The sequence below is a fragment of the Halictus rubicundus genome, chromosome 1 (assembly GCF_050948215.1).
Source record: "Halictus rubicundus isolate RS-2024b chromosome 1, iyHalRubi1_principal, whole genome shotgun sequence".
Taxonomy (NCBI): Eukaryota; Metazoa; Arthropoda; class Insecta; order Hymenoptera; family Halictidae; genus Halictus; species Halictus rubicundus.
The window spans coordinates 32,471,554-32,491,239 of NC_135149.1; the positions used below are offsets into that span (position 1 = coordinate 32,471,554).

At 39.5% G+C, this 19,686-nt stretch overlaps 1 protein-coding gene and 1 long non-coding RNA gene across 3 annotated transcripts in view; one reads left to right on the forward strand and one right to left on the reverse strand.

The window, feature by feature from the left end:
* The window catches only part of LOC143361311 (furin-like protease 1), a 318,740-nt gene that overhangs the window by 215,146 nt on the left and 83,908 nt on the right, over window positions 1–19,686 (reverse strand). The window lies entirely within an intron of this gene.
* LOC143361473 (uncharacterized) overlaps window positions 16,440–19,686 on the forward strand; it is a 37,716-nt gene continuing 34,469 nt past the window's right edge. The window contains exons 1-2 of the long non-coding RNA XR_013083462.1: window positions 16,440–16,497; window positions 16,848–16,903. This is a non-coding gene — a long non-coding RNA (uncharacterized LOC143361473). The remainder of the gene's footprint in view (window positions 16,498–16,847; window positions 16,904–19,686) is intronic.

The window sequence follows — 19,686 nt, forward strand, 5'->3', positions numbered from 1 at the left end:
ACGTTCATAGCGTGTAATTGGGTTGCTCGATTGCAGCCCCTTATTCGTAATAAGCCGAGCCCTCGTTCCTAAATTCGTACCTCACCTTTTTCATTGATTCACCGATTAGATTCGCGAAAATTATTAGACAAACATTTATTTCGTGACTTTTCACCGAATCAGTTACAAAATTATTTTATATTTCAATCCTCGTTCGGAAATTCATCCTTTTCCCCCTTTGATTGTTCTGCTGTTTAGATTCTGACAAATTATTAGCTCTACAAATTTACAAAACTTCTTATATTTCATTATTTTTTTGTAGAACTTTCGCCAACGGATTCGTGGCATTTTCTGAATGAAAATTATACCAATTATGATTATAATTCCGATGGTATTTACTTATGTAATGAACGATGAAAGTTTCGAGTCGAATCGAGCTCAGGCCTTTAAATAAAAAATTTAACTTTCTTGCTATTAATTATTGGTTCACGAGACTTCCACCGATATATTTGTAGAATTTTTCTGATTAATATGACACCAAACACGATGTCATTATATTTATACTAATTTTCCGTTCATATGATTGTTATGGGAGTGACTTTTATCGTTCATTGCACACTGTTTTTAACTGTTTTTTCGCCAGTGTTTGGAAGAAGTTGAACAATTTTATTTAATACACATTTCACGAGCGATTCCCGTGAATCGTGTTTGATCTGCTCCGAGCCGCGCGGCGAGCACGTGTCAAAGGATTCCATTCGCGGGATTGATTAGAAAAACCACGCTCTTTTAAAGAGACAGTGACACACACACACACACACACACACACACACACACACACACACACACACACACACAGAGAGAGAGAGAGAGAGAGAGAGAGAGAGAGAGAGAGAGAGAGAGAGAGAGAGAGAGAGAGAGAGAGAGAGCCACGGAAACACGGCTGGAAAAATCGTCGAGGGTAAACTGACCGATGCGGGTGGGATAAATTGCAGGAAATAAGAGAAATGGGCTTTTCGATCGGGAACACCGTGGAGGACCGTATGAGGCCGCCCGGACACCTGTGATTCGTGGCGAACGGGAATCAAGCTGATCCGATTTAGATCAGGCTGATTCCTCGTTGCCGAAACCAGCATCCTGCTTCCAATCGACAACCGATCTGCTTTCCCTGCATTTTACCCACCACCGGGAACCACTTCATTCTACGCCAACAGGCTTCGTCGAATACCGTTCCGCATCCATTATTTCGAACGCTTGCAGGGTTAGAAAATACGCCTAGAACAATGGTTACCAACGAATCTAATCCGCCTGTTCGAATTTGTAAAAATTGAAAATAAAAAAGCAATTTCGCTCTCTCACTCCGTTTTATAACAAAAGAGGGATTTCGGACGATCCGAATTCGGGAACGCGAAGGCAGAACATTTTAAGAAGAATTACCCAATTTTTTCCTGATCTAGTCTAGACCATAGTCTGCACCACAATTTGTTTCTTCGTTACTCGTTTCCGTTGAAAGCAAACATGGCGAAGCATCTGCCACGAAATCCCACTGAATTGTTATTTCTGGCGGGCAATGGAATGTTTGCTATCGAGGATATAAATCCCTTGGCCTTTTTTTGTTTGCTTCTATCGCTCGTTCATCGGATCGTTCGTCTAGATATTGTTTCAAACGTACACGTGATCTACGAATCGAGATCACAGAAATGATGGAGCTCGACCAGTGCGTTCGTACTTTCCGCACGATCGCGATCCTTCAAAGTCGGCCGACGTTAAACGAAACGAATCATGATCGAAATAAATAATTACAGCTTCGTCGTTTCAATTGCTTCTGCAAATTGAATCAGATCAATATTTTAATACACACGGGATTACCATGGAGATTGTCTAACTAGAATTCAACTTTAACTTGTATCAATTCATTTTTGTATCCACCATAATTTTACTTTTCCATCAGACATACCCGTTTATCTTTTTATAGAATCGTTCTTCGTTTTAACAATTTAGGTATAGTAAACAATGAAATGAAACGTTGGACGTTATATTTTAAATATACGCTACTCGTAACAGTTTTCTGAACACACTCTTCGATTTATTTCCGAGTAATTTGAAGTTATTGGGTTAAATAACTCGACCCACATTCACGTGTAAACTTTCTACCTGCCCGTAATTCCTCTATTTTCGAACACGAATAATTTTCTATCGCGAGCGTACTCCACGATCAAGACATTTCACGAAGCTCCGCAAAAACCGACGCTCCCCTGAAACGCCATCACGTTCGCTATGAAAACGAGCATAAGATTCGTAAAGATAATTTGTGAACTTTTAATCGGGACTTTCATCGCGCGCTTCTGCGGCACTCGAATCGAGGAACTTCTGAGACCGTCCTCTTAAAAGCTGATTTTTATAGATCATCGTGTGTTTATGGAGCGTGCGAAACTCAAAGACACGCATTTTTTGTCGGTACAAACGCCTGGAGCTTCGCCGTTAAAATATTCGTCGCGTTTTTAATCCTGTTAAAAATATCTTAGCGCTGTAATACAATTTCATTTTGCGTAGAACGTAGAAAATCCTATTTTTCATAAATTAAAAGAATATGCTAATGGAAGCTGAAGGTAAAAGATACGCTGAAGTTTTTTAATCGGACATCGTTTTGCAAGAGTGACGATCATTATTCAATTCGTGTAGTACTTTTTTCCTTATTAACGCAATAAGCTGCCAAGGTCCCCTTTGGAAATCATACACAATTTAATACCGCTACTTTCATTTTAACATTTCCCATACTTCTATTGGTTCGCGTGACAACGAAATTTGTCATTTCAAAGCTGTGGAACGCGCGTAAACATTTCTGGAGAAAGAATTAGTAATTCGTAAGTCGGAAACTTATTAATTCAATAATTCTGCTATACCAAAAGAAAGCTTAAAAATCATTTTACATATAGTAACCCTAAATTATTAGATTACGTTACTGGGCGTGACTTATTTACTCGGGATAGAAATTATTATTTTTGTTGAAGCATCTGTTAAAAAACCTTCAACTATGGACCACAGATTTAAAAAACTTCTATAATCATCTCGGGTAAAAATAATATAAACGATGCATTCGGACAAGGCTAATCGAAGATTTTGTATCTCGGACAGTTAGCATGACGTATGAAATTCTCAAGTGTCGGCCAGTTGTTTCGCGGGACAGACTACGCCTTACGTATTATCGCCCACCTTCAGTGCCGGTATAGTTTCTCGATGCGAGAAGTTAAAGTTTGAATATCGAACGTTGTTTTAGGCAATTTTACAGGACACCGAAGATTTAGCGATCGCAATATGCCCGGTAATGTGCGGCTTCAAAACCGGGAAACAAGTTCGCCGACGCAATTTCAAAAGCGAGACACAATCTGCACGATCTAAATAGAAATGGTTCTGTCTGAAAACACAATAATAAATCAGCAAGGTATCATGACACACATTGTCCCGGTACTACGCGATCCGGTATCATAAGTATGTTATTAAGGTCAACGGGGTAATGGCGTTTGCCTTGACGGTACAGTTGTTCCGCAGCTCACTGATACCACCACCACCACCGTGCGGTATTAGGTTACGATCGGACCGACTGAAATTTTTGCTACCGATACAGTCATTGATCCACTCACCTCCGAAGGATTCTAAAGGCTGCGCGAAGTGTCGCGTGATTTATGGCGACAACGCGGACACTTCGTGCTAGCTAGGGAGACAGCTCTGTCGCCCGTGATCGTAGTGCCTTACCTGAAACAAAGAGAACATGATCGTAGATAGCATGGACAATGGGCCAGTTTTCAAATTATTTGCGAACGGAACACGATGTCGTTGAAATACATTAACGTCGTCGTAAATATTTTTTATTGACCCTCATTAAAAATAATTGCATGAAAGATTCTGGGATAACATCTCGCCCATTTTCGCTCTCCACTTTATATCAACAAACTCTGTTCCGTCTGTAATGTCATATTTCGAAGAAATATGTTTCACAACACAGAGACCATGTCATTTTACAGCAAATAAAACTACAAGAAAGTGGAAAAAAACTCAATTTAAATGATAAATGTGATCTACCCCTTTAAAAGGTGTTGCGAAAAGAAATAAAATAAATGGTAGTCCGATGGGTTCAGATTCAAATAAACAAACATCGCTGGTTTCGCTGAAATGGCACCAGCACGTTGGCGGTCCCCCCGAGAAACACTCGATCCAATAACCGCTTGATTCTCGCAGCGTTACCTAGTTTTTCACGCCCGAACAAAAAGGCTCGGGCCCTTCCATATAAATAAATGATTCACTTTGCCGCGGGGCCTGTCACGGTGGGACGCGACGAAATTAATTTCAGCGGCGCTCGACGCGCACAATATTTCATGCGGCACGTGTAAAGGAAGCGGCGCGGCTGGAGAGAATGAACAAAAAAAAAAAAAACAAAAAAACAAAACAAAATTGTAAAGCGGAAAAACGATTACGAATGAGGACGGAATTGATCGTGTTACAGAGAGTTAGCAATGTTATTGGCTGGGACACGAGTAGAGCGGGTACGCGCGACACGAGCGCACCCATTGTTATTGTGTAAAGAAGAGCGCGCGAGAGAGTCAATTTGCGCGGGACGGTCAATGGCGATGCGATAGCGATGCTGATGGCCGATGGTGCACCAACTGGCAATGTTACGCAAAGGTCGAGTCATTGACAGAATGTGAAAGATGACCTGAGCGGGTGGGGGTGGGGGGTCGACAGAGGGCTGCACGCAAAAATTGATTCGACGTCATTTTGTCGGAGCGGGACGAACGAAATCCGCGAGCGGTGCGTTACGGATTTAATTGACCCTTTGATTCTCGGACTCGATGCGCAATCACGATCTGCGAGCCGGTTAATTGTCGTGTTTTTGCGAGCCGGCGTTCCTTGACGGGCGCGGACGTGAAACCGTTCGCAAACACTTACTCCCGCGCAGTCTGTGACGCACTCCGATCGAGAGAAAGTTCCCCGTTCGATTGCCATTGCCTCTCCGTGAGCGGACGTTTATGGCTGCTGCACAATCGCCGACGCTTAGGTCCGTTTCGACCGTGAGTCATCAAATTTTTAAACCTCACGAACCGTTCCAATTTTTCTTACGTTCGCGTGGTTCGAGCCAATCTACGGTGCTGGATAAAATGATTAGACCCTTTATACAGGGTGGCTCGTCACGTATTTCCACTTCAATTTACACGACTATTATTATTAGCGGAAAATGGTTCGCGCAGAGTTGAATGGTATCAAGACTAGACGCGCAGAGGACATACGAAGGTCGTTAACTTCTTTTCAAATGAAAACATATATTTTGAATGCACCGACCTCTGTGACAATTTTTATACGGATAAATTATTTCATGAAAACCATCAAAACGCGAGATGTTTCATTGTGGCATATATCAAATAGAAACCTCGTTAATCTTTATCAAGTCTCCCGCGCGTTTTTGGAAATTATTTAATTCACACTTTGCGAACGAAATTGGAATTAAATCATAGCTGACAGCTCGATCGAGGAGAAAACTTTGATCTCTAACTTGATTATAAAGTATATCAAAACCGTTGACGTCAAATGGATTTGTAGAACTCTGCAGCCAAAAATATGATTAAGCACCGGAGTTTACTCTCCTAAGTGTTGCAGAAATACAGAGTTATTAATCTTGCAGTGCAGCATCATTTTTCGTCGCCTGTGCGACGCGACGTAATTGCAGTCATAAAGCGCCTCGATTGCGCGAATTACCATGCGCGAAACGTATTGATATATTCCCGAAAATTATGACGCCGATACCATGAATTACCGAACAAACGTAATAGTCGCCGGCACGCGGAGAAAGAAAGGAGATAAATAGACCGTGCGCTTCGGAGGCGAACTAGTTTCCTCGTGAAAAGCAACCTACTTTAATTAATTACGCAGCCGAGTTGCGATCACATCGAGCGAGAAGTTCGATCTTCGAAACCGATCGTTACGTCTATTCATGAAATTATGCTTTGCTCCGTTCCGTTCGAGGGGGTTACCGCGAAACAATCTTTTCACGTCAAGTCAGTCGTGTTGCGTCTTGTAAATCTGTAAGTAGGTAACAATAGACCATAAATATTTCACGAAATAAATAAAATTCCTATGCTTCGTTTCCAAGTTTTGTCTAGGTGGGCCAAATTGTACAAATATTTGGCGGGCCAATAAAGAAAGGTAAAACGTTGGACACAACGGAAAGATTTATACTAATTTTCTAACATAATCGTTCCTTATTTTGTGACAACAATTACTTTATTACAAACTGTTTATCAACACATTTCAAAAACATAACTCGCGGACCGCATTTCTACGGCTTGCGGGCCGCACTTTCGGAATCCCTATAGTAGAACCTTGACTGTCCGAACTAAGCAACACGAAGCTTCGTGTAATATAATCAGTATGCTACATAGAAAGTTTATTAATTTGCACAACGAATGCTTGTGGATCGCCTTAGATCGAGCTAATTAAGATGTAGACAGGTAACATAGTTTCAAAGTGATGCAACTTTGCTCGCAACGACTGTGTGCCGACAACTTTTATGTTCTCCCGGGGGTTAATAGATTTTTTGCTATTTTGCAAAATAAAACTATGAAACGGGAATACCATCCCGTTTTTCCATAAGTCGATAGCGCTCGCGGTCTACGCTAGTCGTGCAGTCGATAAATAATACGAACTCGATATTCGGACCGTGCCAACCAACTATTTCCATGAAGAATGCATTAAGGTCGTCGCGTCTCGAGTATACTTTTACCGCGGCATCACGCATCGGGGATGCAGGCTGCATCCTTTAAGAACGCGTTACGAAGAACGGCTCCGCGACCCAATAACCTAGCAAGAACCACGGCGTTACGGCAACGATAATTTACGGGATGATTAACCGGATGAAAAACGCGTTGATTTAGAACCACGCAGGGGCGAAGTCGAGGAAAGCTGTTAGTTGATATTAAATACGACCAAGGTAATCATTTTAATGAGATTTATTCGTCGAATTTCGAAACCTACCTACTGCTATACGTATATAGCACCATTAAGATGATTCAATGGCAATTTCCCCTGGGGAGGCTACCAATAAGCCTTAAGGATTTAAACAACTTGCTTGCGTGCGTAACCGTCTACCTCCAACCCTTTCTTTCGGGAATATACATTATTTTCGACTTATTAAAAATATTAAGGCGAGGAACAAATTTCTGTTCAATTCCTGCTTCTTGTAATTGTAATTTACTTCATAAGAATTTATCGTTGCAGGAAACTCTGCAATTCGATCGTTAATCCAGGTCTCTAATAACCCGTACAAGTGGTCGATGCGGCCGTAAATAATGAACTTAAAAAACAAAATTGCACCACAGAATATTAAACATCATTTCGAGTCTGTCGTGCAACCGAAATAAAAAAAGCTTTGTCACGCATAAAAATGAAAGGAAATGAGAACGTTAACTATTCGGTTAATGAGTTTCTAAGTGCGCTACCCTTCAGTTTCGTTCCCGTAACGGGTAAATTTTAATCTTGTGGGTGAAGAGAGAATTTAATCTTGAATAAACAACTACAAGTAAGTATTAGTTTTTCACCCCATACCCTCACAGTTTTTTATTTAGGATTCAATTTTCTCTTCAGCCACAAGATTAAAATTTTCCCCATACGAAACAACAAATAAATGAACTGTTACATTGTATAGTATTCTTAAAACCATACAAGTTTGATTTCATCCAATTTTTCATATACCAAATAGTTTACAAGCAATTCAGTTGGCATCTGGATCACCCGGTACGGTTGAGATGAATTCCAACTGACTGAGATGTAAAGTATTTCATAACAGAAGTAAAAGAAAAAACAACAATCGATGGTCGAGTAAAACCTCGATTTTCAAAACTTTAAAATCGCTCCGTCGAAGTCCGTAGTTTCGGAAACCCCGAAACGAGGCGGCCACGCACACACACACACAGACACACACACACACACACACATCCAGCGAGAAACCGAGAACAATGCGTCCAGATCGTGAAACTTGCGCCGGCGAAACAAACCCGAAAAAAAAAGTCAAACACAATTTTCCGCGTTCCGCGATCGCATAAAGCCGCGAAGCAGCGAGCCGGGAAACGTAGAATTGCTTCCGCGATCTCAATTACATATTTAATTATCGAAGCTCCTGCATCTAGCAACGAGGCCGCTGCGGGTGCAACGGGGAAAAAAAAAGAAATCCTGAAAACGCGCTTTCGCGAAACACGCAGGTACGCGCTCGGACAGAAAACGAAACGCGACCCAGTTCCCGGCAGGTTTCGATGCGCCGCGCTCGCTTATGAACTTCTGCATATCCACTTTTTCCCCTATTTCTCGTACCTTTCAAACGTCTAAGATAGTTCTGCAAACAGACTTACAGTAACGAGCAAAAGTGTAAACACACTTCGTTAGTTTTACATAAAACGTGATAATACAACCTATTTTTCAATTGAATTATAAGGCTTAGGTAATAATAATTATATGCCGAATGTGATAAACAAAACATAACTGTTTATGTTAGATAATATTAACAATATATATAGAATATTTTACATAAATAAGGATTCGAAGCAATGTTTACAGTTTTGCACGTTTCATCAGAAACGGTTAAGATAGTACACAAATGCTAGGGAAATGCTTAGGAAAACTGTGATTTTCACCATTTTTAATCGTGTACAATTTCAGTTGAATCTAAATATATTTTTAATAGTAATTAAACCACTGAGATGTAATCTTTAGGAGAATGTAAATAGGTGAACTGGCAACGATGTTTGATTTGTTAATTAATGTTTCAACTCTTCATATTAATTGGATATTCTGTTTCTGCAGTTGAATAATTAATTTTGAACGCAACTCGGTATAATGTGTCTTGTATCTGATATATTAATTTATCTGACCACAGAAATTTCTAATTAATTCATACGCATACTACAGAACATCCGAGTACTCGTTATCATATTTCTTTTTACAATCTTTATACGTTCTTGCGAAAACATTACAAAATTCACTCCGATTTCCGTTCGTTGGCACAAAAGTTAAAAACAAACGAAGCAAGTAATTTAGTTTTATTTTCGAATTAAATAAATTTAATTGTTTACAAGCGATGAATAAAACTTCATGTGTCATTCGTAGAACGCCTAACACTGTTCTTAGTTCATGAGATAACAATTTATGCAAAAAATTAAAGTTTTAAATTTACTTATTTTGATATAATCCTGATACGGTATTAGTTCGTTGTAGCCGTGCTCTGATCGGCCCCTGTTTTTCGATAATAATTCGAAGACAAAGCCGTGGACAGCAATTTCACAGAGGAAAAAGTTACTTCAGATGAAATCAGGGATTACTCCTTTCTAGGAAGTACAACATTTTTGGAACACCCAGTACATTGTGTCCCGATGCGTGGCCAAGTATGGCGGTTCGCCCGGACCCGGCGCAGCGTTCCGGGGTTCTGTTCTCAAAATTTGAATTTGCAAACGAGTGAACGGCGCGCGGCATTCAACGGTGCTGGTTCTGCAGCGACCTTCTGGCAATGGAAGTAATCATTTGCGCGACAAAAGCGACGCAGATCATAATTTCTATGAAAGACAGCCGACCCGCTTCTCGCGATGCAATAATGCCGCTTCTCGTTTCTCGCTCGAGCGAAGTGGCACGGCGATACCTCGAGCTTTCGTGAAAACTGTAAGGCGAGAAGTATGACTCTTCCTTTTGTTTTCTTCTGTGAAAGTATAGACGCCACACGCGTCTTTCGAACATTTCATTTTTTTTACTCCTCACTTGCAACACGATTTCGCTGCGATATAACCTAGATTATACCACTTGATTAGACGGCGCGCGGTGTGATGTTCTTCTTACCTGCGGATGTCCGATTTTATTTACGTTAATTGAGCATTTTCAGCATTTTTGATTTTTTAAGAATTCAGACCAATTTTTGGATTTACTATTACTACAGTATTTTTTAACGCCAAAATGCATGCAGTTGTATCAGCTGCACTCCTTTGAAAAAAGGTACAAGGTTCTAGGTCACCTTACAAAAAATCTTGTTATCTTGTTATGTTAAAAAAAAATGGCAGTCCTTTGAATTCTAAGGTCTAATTTTTTAAGCTTTTTAAAATAAATAAATTGGTGTTTGTTATAGTACTCATCTTGCTATGTCTCACAGATTATAAATGAAATAATTGGTTACACAAACTAATGTAATAAATGAAATTTAGCAAAACTTTAAAAAAAAAACTTTAGAAATAGATTGCACTATATTAAACTACCCTTTATGGAAGGGTGAATTGTGTGTTCACATTTTTTCAACAGTTTTATACTTTCATCGGTCTACCAGTTTTCGGGTAGTTTCGTTATTGTATGTTCAAAAACAAAAAAAAGTAAAACGAAAAATTTGTTATACATACAAATAAATACAAGTAAATTCCGATTAATAATGATTTCGTCATACTTGTAGTTTGATGATATTTTTAACGACAGTATTATTTCTCTATTTAATTCTGGTTTCTGCAAGGTTATTTATTAGGTGTAAGCGTCCTTTGGACAGAGCAAATAAGCGGAGTATAGCATTAGCTTCGTGGGAATCGTAGGATAACACATAATAAGACACAGAAATCCCTAATCGGAATAAGATGGCTCCTCGGCAAGTGTGTGCCGGATATAACGGAAACTATTTGAACAACTTCGCCCGCAGCGGGATTACGAATGGACCTCGGCGTGTCTCAAGCTGAAATGGAAAAAGTGTTTCGAATACGGCAGCTAGATTTTCACGGATTTCGCGCGGCGCGCGAGACCAGATATTTCCGAGAAATCCTTTTCCCAGGTGTCGTTTATAAGTAATTTATTTACACACCGCACGCGTTCTTTTTCAAAAGACTACGGTAAATAATTGAACAAGACTTTAAACAACTTCGCATGTTTGGGTCGCTTTGCTCTTAATAAAAGAAGAAACGAATTAGCTTTCTTCTTTCGTCTCTCCGTTCGAACGCGTTCAAACTTTGAACTCGTTATTTCACTTAAGTTGAACAAAAAATTAGCATGACACTTGAGCTGTGTATTACTCACAATTAGTAGAAAATGCACTAAAACTTTGTTTTCAAGTTTCAATTATTTTAGTTAATTACGTTGCTACAACTACGCAGTCTCCCTTTGATAAATAATGGAGAGTGATAATTTTCCTAGCTTGTTTGCCGTGTCTCGAACATACCTTCACGTTTCAAGTTTTGAAACTATTATCATATAGTTAATGAAGCTGCGTGGATCATAATTAGAAATGCTTGTACAAACTTCCATTCACGTTCCAAACGTCAAGAAGCTGGAGTCAAATGAAATTATTTCCAATATCGGTTCTAAAATATATATTAAATCATATCAAACTTCTCACGTTCCAATCTTTTCAGATAGTTTATAAACTAATTTAAACAAAAATCACCAGAATTTATTATGATATTTTGAGAATTGTGGTAAGAAAGAAAAGTACGCACAGTATGTACTAAAACTAATGAAACGTTTAGAATATAACAAAATGAGACAAAAGTGATAGCTTCGGAAATATGAAAAAAATGTTTTAAAAAGTGATGTAGGTTTTCAAATTTCTTTCTTTCTTTAATTTCTACAAATTTTGTTTCCAGTTTATATATATATATATATATATATATATATATATATGTTGCATTAATTTTGTATCTATTTCGCATAGTTTGACACATCAAATTTGCATAAACATCCAGCCTAATTGCATACAGTTTGTACAGTTGATAAAAAGTATTAACTTGAAAAAAGGTAGGAGGATTTGTAAGTTTTTGGGGATCAATCTATTTGGTCGGGCAGCGTGTCAGCCCGTGGCGACACAAAGGGAGAGCAAACGCAAGATACTGGCGAAGAAAGCGCAGAAAATGTGACCCACAAATTGCCGAACCGCACAAAGGAACACGGGGCGGCGCGCGTGCCTGACACAAAGACGCAATTATCGCAGGCAACGTTACGACACCGCGAGATCGCGCTTGCTCTCTCTCTCTCTCTTCCAGCAAGGAAAAACCGAGCCGGCCCACGCGACACCGTGTCGGGGACCCTTGTTGAAATAGTTGCGATTCTTTTCACGCTAATGGCGTGTGTCCGCGGCAAGAAGCGCGGGCGGATTTCTTGCGTCTCTTCGGCACACGAATAAAAGGCTCCCCAGGCAGGGGAACAGTCCCTCCCCGGTTTCCATTAAGCTCGTAACTACCGTCGACGTTTTCGCCACGACGCGACGCGACGCGACGCGACGCGACGCGGAAGCCACTGCCACCCTCGACGTTACCGGTGCGATACAAATTCCAATTACGCCCGTTTCTCCTATTCCGCTTATGATTAAGTAAGATGAATAAGCAGCCGAAACTAGCGATCGCCTCCGCGCGCCCGCTGCACGGCTCACGGCATCTGGCTCTGTGAAACACGCCGCCAGCGAACACCGCCGTGTACTGTGAAATAATCAAAATTTCACACTTCGTCGACTGTTATTGGGCGGGTAATTGTTCGCAAGGTAAATACGTGCCTTGTTGCTTCGAAACGCTGCTGTTTCAATCATTGGCTCGATGCAAAACGAGAAGCCCCGATTTTACGGTGATCGATTTCGCTGTTACTGCAACAACAATTGCCGCTTTTCTTCGATTATTGTATCTGCATTTTGTTGCCGTGTTCTACGGTAATTATTCGGAATAGGGGATTCCTCGCCGATTCCGAATAATTACCTGTTGTGTACTCAAATATAAGGCACCTCCGCCATTTTGTTACATTGTTTTAGTTGGTTGTGGCATGGGATGTTTGATTTTAGAATGCGAATGTCACGAAGCGTTTTCATCAAGAATTACCATTAAAATCTGCAGGTTTATTACACGTGTGCATATCGCTTGAAGAGCCCAGCTTCAGTTTTGGTGTAGAAGTTTATTTTAGCAATAATCAATGTGCAAGAAACAGCGATCGGTAATTTATCTTAGCGATTTTGAACATTTTCTGTCGAATGGCTCGGAATGCTCCTTTTCGTTAACGAACCGCAAGTCTAATGGAATTCTTTATTCGACTAAGAGTTTATTATTTGTTCAACGTCCAGTGTACACAGCGTACACCAATGAGAAGTGAAAAATGTATTTTGTCCGCTCCTGCGCTCATCCCCCTAAGCGAGACACTTAAAGGTTTCGGATATCTGTAACCAGGACGAGTCTAGCAACTGGGTCAGGTTATCCAAGTAAAGTTGGAAAACATCTTCGAGGAAAATTTCGCAGTATTTAACGAGTGTCTATCATTCCATGTCACGATTTTGTTTCGCAAGAACCTCTTGATAAATTTCTAAACGCAGTTTAATTCGACAGTTTCGTAAGATAAATCGACGCAGATGTCTGTCGTATAACGTCGTTTCTCATTCGCTTTTAACCTACTTTCTCGGCTTCCAAAACTGCAAATTTCGATTAAACTTTTTGCAGCGATTCCTGACGCGACGTTGCCCGCACTGAGCAAACGAATTTGAATAATCGCTATACCCTCATTAGAAAACAAAATTGTGTAACCGGTTACTATTGCGAATGAATATTCATCGGTAGACTGCGGATTTTACGCATTTTTCACTGTTGTGTTTTTAACTAACTTGCTAAATAACTTTTCATATAGGGTGGGGCACCAGATATATTACCACCTTGATTTTCTATAAAAATATGCATTTGCATAAACATTCGCAGTCTACCGATAACACTGCAATCGGTTACAATTTTGTTGAAATTATTCCAGCAGTTTCGAAGAAAACGGTGCCTTTTCGAAAAATCTCTCTAAACATAAATCACAACCTCCTCCAAACACAATAATTCTAACTATTGCAGTCTAATTAAGTAGACTGTGAATTTGATGCATTTATGACAAAAATGAATAGGTAAAATACCGAACTGCCAAGACGGTAACACAATTTAAGACTGTTATTATGTCCATTAATGTTGAGTTATTAAATTCTGTTACCTACAACTGACTTGACCAAATTTTTATTTTGTATAGAAACTTCTCTGTCTCTCCGCAATTAGCGAAATCCTTTTACGAGATGCCTTCATTGGCGTCCATTTTTGACTGTTTACCGCTAATCACGGTACGTGTGCTCGTTGGGCCGTTATCTCGGCAACTTTTCACGCGCTTTGTGGCATCGTAAACGCGATATTAGAAGTTCGAACCCCCGCCGGCGTAATGAGCAGAAGCGTCGCGAGGGTGTAATGATGGCGAGGCGAGCGGCCACGAAATAAGTAAGCTTAATAGCGCCGTTATCGCGGCGACCTTACATTTTCGCCTTTAATTACCCTCCTCCCGATATCGGGTGGGGCCAACGAATCTCCGTCTCGCATTCTTTGCGGAGATAGACAACGCACGATGCTCCGCAAAGTGGGCTTCGTGTCGGTCGAAACGTTTAGATTAAGTAGAAATATTTATGAAAAGATTCAGCGCAGTCGATTGAAAGTTAAACGCGGTTACGATTGCAACAATCGCTAGTGACGTTGAGGCAATGGGGGGAAATGATTCGCTTAGAATTTAATCGAAGTCTGAATATTCATTGAATATATAGTATTCATGTATATGTTTGGTAATGTTCGTAACTACCGAAACTATGAAATTATTTCGCCATTGAAACACAGACAAAATTTCCTATAAACGAATATCTGATTCTTGGAGCAGAATTTTCATGGCGCGAAATTAATTATCACATTCCATCGGTTTAAATGTAGAATAAAATGCGCTGGCGTGAAAATTAAATGCAATAAAAAAAGGCAAACGTCCTGGTATTCCGCTTGGTAATGAAACAACAATGCATCTCAATCTGCTATTATCTCAATTTATTTAGCTATTCAAGGACTATGAAATATACAGAAATGTTTGAAGTTTGCACAATGCTAAGAATTTTAATCAATTTCTACTAATAAGTATGTTTCTCTTAGTTGTGGCTACACTTCTCTTATTTTGTTAGACTTGCAAAAGTGTGTTGCAAGCTATAGTTTATAATCACAAGCATAGAAATTTCGAATAATTATAAACTGATTTTAAGACACTGTTCCTTGAATCTTCTTGTTTTTTGAAAATCCTCTTTATTTTATAAACAAATTCGAGATTTAAATGGTATTGTGTCTTTTGTGTTTCACCTACCCATTTCTATTATGAATTCATAAAAATTGCAATCTAGTTATCGAATCCAATAAAAGTAAAAATGATATTAATTAATTTGGTTGGGTCCACATCTTATCCTTTGTGTAATATCTTTATGCTATAAATTACATTCTTGCATTTTTTCTGTTTCACTTAGAAAAGGGAATAGCCGGAGAATATGGTCGAAAGTGCTCTTGAATTTTGTGTAAAATTTTTTCCATTATATCTCGACCGGGGGGGGGGGGTAGTTTTGGGGTCAAATGAAAAATCAGTTTTTTTCCTTACTTCTCCTGTTGCGTGTGAAAATTCTGGGGAAAACTCGAACAGACGTCAAATACATAAACGCAAATACTGTAATTTGTTTCGGATTTTCAAGTTGAAAATCCGGGTTGTAAAAAATCAAAAACCACAAAAAAACTCAGAAAAAAGCAGATTTCACACTGGAGTTTAAGAGCGACCGACGTAATTCATATCATCGGTGTGTAGGTATAGGTGCAAACATTCCTCGTGAATTTGTCCAGATTTTTGTGGAGGTCCGCTGTGGTAACAAAAAATTTTCCCGCGGAAAGATCCCGTGAAAAACCATTGTAAAATCAAAGCGTAATTAAATGTAATGTGTGCTGTAAGTATATTAGTATCGTTGGAAATTTATCAATTCACAAAAACAGTTGAACAACAAACTCAACATAATTAGTGAAATCCACCTCACCAAAGAATCTGAAAAAATTCATGAACATTACTTGCAACTGTACATTGAGACTGTCAAACTATAAATAATGTCGATTTTAAACTTCGATGAAAAACCTGTATTTTTCCGATTTTCCTGATTTTTTACAAGTAGGATCTTCAACTTAAAAATCCAAAACAAATCGCGGTAGATGTGTCCATGTATTTGACGTTTGTTCGATTTTTTTTCGAAATTTTCACATGCAACTAAATAGAGAAAATAGCCCAAAAGCTGGTCCAATTACCCTTCAGGTCGATATATATGGTTAAAATTGTACACAACATGATTTCCCAATTAATTTCAAGGGTACTTCTGACCATTTTATCCGGCCATACAATTTCATTTCACAAAGCGTACGTATACCGATATTATTTCAAAGAAGAGCATCGAGAAGAATGATAATCTGAAGTTTTGATCAGCGTGCCTGCTCTCTCATTCCTCCGTCAAGGGAATTTAAACGCGATCAAGATAACGCGCGAGCGCGCGCGCGCGCCCGCGACCTAGGTATATATAAATTTCGCGAGTTGCACTCGCCTATTTGTAAACGAGACCGTGCCGATAACAACGGAGGGTGTGTCTCGCCAGTGATATATCGGCGGAGACGCATTACCCTGATGAGACTTCGCATCAAAAGTCAGGTAATTTGCAATTAACGAAACTCGCCACCCGGCGTATCCCGCCTCGTCTTGTATTTCGCCTGGCTGGAAATTTGAATATTTCTGCTGGCAAATTGGCTCGGGCCTGGCCGCCCTCGCGATCAAATCGATTCCGAATGTCATTAAAAACCGCTTCTACGTCAACCGGCGTTCTCTATAACTACGTATTTCATATAAAATTTTCCTTCCTTCTTCATTAGACGCGCCACTTCATTTCTCGATTAATGAATCCCGTTACGCGCTGCTATTCAACTATAGAAATTTGAATATTTTCATAAGCAAATTGCTGCCTCCGCTGCTCTGATAATTATGAAATTTATTGCGTGCTACAGGTAGTGGCTGGGATACCAACTTTTTCGTTAATTCTGCAGTTTTCCGGAACAAGAAGGTATAGTATGCTCGCGAAATTGATGATACATTGAAAATTAAAGCACGGCGGAGAATGCATGAACATTACCGTACGAATTAATAGCGCGTTGTTTGCATTCATTTGTTGTTAATTCGTTCGCCAATCTGTGGATCAAGTTTTCGAATAATAAAACAATATCACTTTCCTTACTTTATTTCGTCGGATTTTATTTTGCTGGTGTCAAAACTCATGCGTTCAAATGATCTAAATCCAAACAATTCGTTCGTGTCTAGATAAAAGACACCGTTGAATTTCTACTTCAAGTATAAACCAAATAGGGTAGGGGACCCAATTACCGTGCCTGTACTTGTAAGCCTTGTGCCTTGTACTTATTTTTAAAGCATAATCGATATTGAAAACGAGATATACAACATATAGATATAATCATTATGCTTTAAAAATAATTTTATTTAATATAGGCACAGTAATTGCCTTCGTTTAAATCCCTCATTATGCAATACCGGATCGGCTTTACACAAAAGAAGAAAACAACCAATTGTAGGACGCTCTACTTTGTCCTCCATGTTGGAACACTTGTGTTACAACACTGCGACCTCAAGTTGAGCGACACGAGGGTCCCAGAGAGTAAATATTAAGATGAATTATTAACGTACGCGTGTTTCTCTGTCTGCAGTCGATCTGTGACGCAACCTGCGCCGCTAAACTTATTTTTCAATCGAATGTTAAGTTTGTTTCGGGGGCATCCATTCAAACGTCTGGTGCTCCCAAGTGTTTTACAAGTGTCTTATTAACGAACAAAGGGTTTTCTAAGTGTAATAACAGCTTTCAAACGTGATTCGAATACATAAAGAACATACGGCAGACACAAATTATATGCCGATTGAATTCAGCGACGACGATCTTTGCCAAGTCATTTACAACTGAACCTAATATTTAATAAAACGATCTCTATTTATTTCAGTTCGTCTAACGCTACACTTTAATCTTTCTACATTTTTGACACGTGCTATTTTTGTAAAATATAAAGGGCGTCTAAGCTAGCCAAAATTAATAATTATAAAATTAATAAATTAATAAATTATACAAAATTAATAGTTTAAGATTTCCTCCACGATTCTGACCAATTGCAATTTTAAAAAAAAAATATTTTCCCATCAGCTGGTAAACCAATCCTTCTAAAGTCTCGAAAAAGTTCTTGTCGTTTGGTCCGATCGTAAAAACGTTACCGTCTTTTTGAACATGTAAAAGCCAGCATGGCCAGAGAGAAATCAAACATTTCAGAGTATCTAAAAGCAAGAAATGGGTCAATTATCGGTCGAGGGGAGTACGAGGATTAAAAGCGTCGCTCGTCTTTTTCGAAGTGCTCGAAAATTATTCGAAAATGAAAACAAAACGTTTCCGGCTAGCTATCCGGGCGGGTTCGAGCCTGTTTACAGTACACTTTATCCCGCGCCTAGTCAAACGCGCGAAACACAAACTTGTTGTACGTCGAACGGCTCGAAATCAGAATCGCTTTCAGAGACGATTAACGGCGGAACAAGAAATCCCCATTAATGCCGCGCGCGTGGAAACGCGCATTAAATATCACCGGCATTTTCCCGGCTGTTGCCGGAGCCTATTACACACGGCGAACAGGTTCGGCCGAATAAAAATTAACTAGGAAGCAACACGAATCCAGCGGTCGCGACCAGTCGCCATCCCCGCGAATTGTTATTCCGGTTTTCGAGGGGATCGAAGCGTCAGGCGAGAACAACAAGGTCGAATTAGCGCGGCGCGATTAACACTTTCTGGACCGCATGATTCTGCACACAAATCTAGCGCAACGATTTTCACAAAGACCTGTGCAAACGACGGTGTATAACTATAGGATTAAAGTTTTCCAGAAATTTTAACATTTGTAAAGTAAGGGACCCGATTACTATGGTGATACTGTGCATATAATTAATTGCACTCATTTTTAAAGCATAATGAATATTTTTAAAAAGGTTAATCGGTTAATATCTGTGTTATGTATCTCTTTTTTTTTTTATAATACTCATTATGCTATAAAAATAAGTGTAATTAATATAGGGACAGTAATTGGTACTGAAGGTCATCTCAAGGTCATGTTGTCCGAGATTTTATGAACAGCAATGTTTGTTCGTTTAATTGAATTATACGGGTTTCTGTGACAAGGTCTCTCAGGGGTAATTTCAATGGGAAATAAATTGTTTAGGGACCCTCGCTCACTGGTAATGCAAGAATCTGAAAAATATAGATGATGCTATTTATGCGCCGCAGTGTATTAAAAGTCTCGGAAGCAATTTATCATGGAATAGGTTCTTTCTGCGAGAAACTATCGTGGTGGGATCGATTGCGGGAAGGCGCCTGGGCGGTTCGATAAACGCGAGCTACGATTCCGCTTTCAAATAGCCCGGTGTCGGCTTTTCCGTTCGTTTCACGCGGAACTTGTCACCGTTCGAGATTTACAAGTGTCGAGTCGAAATTCCTGTATTTCGTCGGGTGTCGCCATTTCCGAAGGAAATGCCAATTAATTAAAACTGCTTCGAGCTTGCTTTGAAATCTAACATCCTGGAATCGATGGTGTCCGTTACGTCGATTAAGTTTGCCGAGAAAACGACTATCGACCCATCGACAGGACAGAAAATTCGATTAACAGAAAAATATTCTTCCGAAGTATATTGTCAAATAAAAATTCTCTGCAGCAGCTGCAAGAAACATTCCATCCTTTTTCAATAATTTCAACAAGCTGAAGGTAATACCGAACTAGAATTATTCGAATGTTCCTGCCGTTTTCAAAA